Here is a 3483-nt window from a genome sequence, read left to right as displayed (position 1 = left end):
TCTTCATCTGTGGAGGGTTCCCAAGAAGACTGGAAAACAAAAGTAATGGGAAGGAACTTCTAAGAAAGACAAAAGATTTGGTTACATATCAGAAGTAGCAGTTTAAAACAATACCTAGACTGCTGATTTAGATCATGTTTTAGAAAATATTCTCTAAAATGCTGGCTGTGTAAGCCATTGTAACTTGCATAGTTTGAGTATTTTGGTTTACATAATACTCTGCCACAGTGAAAAGATCAATAGTATATGTTTCAGGTAGCCTGTGTTTTTTTTTTTCCCCCTGCTTCTGTGCATTTCTACTGAAGAGTTGATGTGATTTGCAGGCTCTTATTAGGTCATTTCAAGTAGATTATGGTGATCATGGAGATTTTATTAAGGCATTTAAATGACTGTTGAATAATATTCTGGACTGGAGTGACCGTCAAGATACTGCTTTAATAGTCCCAACAGGGCATAGCTAAAACATATTTAAACAATAGTAAGGACCCTCCTAATACTTTAGTTACATAAGAGCCAGAGGCAAAGCCAGTGATGCTGAATATCATACCCTTATCTGACTCAAAAGGTCGCAAACCTAACTTCTGCTTTTATGGATTCTCCTCTTAATTTTTTAATCGGGTTTTGAAAACTGTCTTGTCTTCTGCTTATGGCCATAGATGACAGAACATGGGTGAGAATTGATAATGGCACTGCTGGTCCACATAGTCCCGCCTGTAGAACAGGGGACATTCAACTTTTCGTTCTTTTGTAATTTATTTTTCTTTACAATAGTTGTCATTTCAGATGAAGACTTAGTGAACTAGTCCAAACATACTGTTTATAGTGCTTCCATTCCATCAGATCTGCAGTTTGGAATGCAGTTTACAATACTCGGGTGTGGTCTGTACTTAAAATTTAGGTCAATGTACCTACGGTGCTCAGCAGTGTGAACAATCCACACTCCTGAGCACCGTAGCCATCCCGACCTGATCCCTGGTGTAGATGTAGCTAGATCGCTGGAAGAATGCTTCCATCAACCTACTTACTATCATTCGGGGAGATGGTTTTTCCTACAGCAATGGAAAAAACCCTGTCGTTGTAGGTTATGTCTATGTTATGGGGTTGTACCGGCAAAACTTCGGCACTGTAGTTACGCCAATATAGTCCCTGTAGTGTAGACATTGCCTTATACAGCCAGTTGCAAACAGTTATAAAAATTGTTGTCACTTAATTCTTGTAAGTAACTTTAAAGATGACCTGCAAAGAAATTTGGATTTGTGTTGTCTGCTTTGCTTCTTTATGACATACAGAGAAGACTCGAAACATATAAGGAAAGCCTGCTAATACCAGGAAATTATTTTTTATATAGACTGTTTAAAACTTTTTTACACTGTTTTTTTTTAACTGCCTGAATAAACAATTTGGGAGAAAAGCAGTTGTTAAAGATGCAATAGTGCTGCCCCTCAGCTGAGGGCTGAGAGAGTTTATAGTCCACATCCAAAACATCCGAGTCATACAGTAAAACCAGAAAACAAATTGACATTCCTGGTACTTCTTCATGCCTTTTTTATATATCATATAAAAGTAAGACACAAAACCAACTATTTTTCTTCTGTAGGTCATTTAATGAAAGCACTTTGTGGTCTTGCTGAAAGATGCAAATGAGGACTTTACAAATGCCATATTTACTTGTTTTATAGGTAGTCTTCCCACATAAAGAATGTTTGATTATGAATTTCACAGCATGGAGCCTGCCAGGCAAAACAAGTGTTAACCAAATATAACATCGTTTGGCAATCTTTATTCGTTTGGTATTCATTGTAACAACTGGATGAACCCAATTGATGTCTTGATTGCTGGAGTCAGACTTTTTTTGCAATGCCTGTTACCAGAAAGGGATTCATTAGTGAGAGAGAATTAATATAGAAATCTTCTTTAATGCCATAAAGATTTTCACCATAATACAATAATATATTGTTTTTAGTGTTACCTAAAATTGATGTATTAGGCAGTGTACATGCTGATTTATGTAGCTGAATGGTGAATAATTGTCAGTTAATTGAGGTTTCATCAGAATTTATTCCTGGGTCACTAATTGAAAGGGGAAAAAGATGATATTGGAATTCTGGAATATGTCTGTATCCAACAATTTGTCCAATTTAAGATGTTTTCAACTTGTACAAAGCAAAAGAATATTTAATGATAGTGAGCAAAGGACCTTTGCTCATGCTGTATGGGCCATGCCAAAAAAAAAAATTAAAAAAAAATAAAATGTATGGAAACTTCCATTGCTTTAACCTGCTTGAATTAAGAAGTTAGAAACTTATTTGTGTTTATTGAATTGGATAAGATTTCCACTTATCAGTTTGTCCTGAAATAGATTATCTATCACAGAATTTCTCTGCGGTACTTCCTGTTCCCTCTGAAACTAGTGAACTTAATGATGTTCACTTTTGTCATAATCCTACAACAGCATCATGTCTTAGTCAACCACAAGTTCCATTCAAGAAGACAACTCTCTATTAAAGAAATAGAGATCCAAAAGCTCATTTTCTCCTGTTTTTAAATCAATGTTATCTCTTAGTGTCACCAGTTGTACTTGCCATGGCTTTTTTCGGTAGCATCCACTCCAGCGTATTATAGAATTTTCCCATCTTAAGTGAAATGTGGCCAGCTAGATACTACAAAAGCTCCGTTTCATTTTGTATTTTAACTTTTTGCTGCATATTGAAGCATGGCTTACATGATTTCCATTGACGCTTCTAAAATTATAGATCTGCTTTGAAGTCTTTCTTGCTTTTCAATTCACATTTTTAATTTCTCAATTTTATCCCATTATTATAGTTATGTCCCTTGTGCCACAAAATATTCCACCACTTTCTGATTGGTGTCTCATCCTTCAAATACTGTAGAAAGTTATGTTTAGAACCCTGAGCGGGTACGCAATTTACATCCACATCTGATCCATGATTCCCAAAAATGGTCTGCGGATATCCGTGGATTTGCAGGGCTCTAATCATGTCCCCTTTTTGCCATGTTTAGACAAGCTGTAAACATTCAGCTGTTTTTCGCATAAATTGGGGCTTTTAGATTATTCCTGTTTTTTCCAGGCAAACACTTTTTTGCTTTTGATAAAGTTACAGAATTAGTGGCTAAAGGGGTTGCCATACATGTGAACTTTAGTGAAGCATTTCAATGAAACATTATATCAGACTTTCCCAGAATTAGTTCAGGCTGACTTGGGTAGGAGCATTCACATGTGTTGAAAACTGGCTACAGGATTATAAAACTGCAGTGGGGAGAGATGGTCAATGGGATACTAAACATTAATCTCTTTATTACAGGTATTATCACTGAAAAACAGAGTGAACAGAATACACTGCTCTACAGCCAAAATGCTTCTGAAATAAATGTAGTCAAACTTTACTAATTCTGGGTCACTGAGAACGAAAATGATGCTTAAAATTGTTGATTGGCTCTAGTTTTCAAGATATGCTATTGGGT

This window comes from Emys orbicularis, chromosome 2, assembly GCF_028017835.1.
Source record: "Emys orbicularis isolate rEmyOrb1 chromosome 2, rEmyOrb1.hap1, whole genome shotgun sequence".
Lineage (NCBI taxonomy): Eukaryota > Metazoa > Chordata > Testudines > Emydidae > Emys > Emys orbicularis.
Note: the sequence above shows the minus strand (reverse complement) of the source record.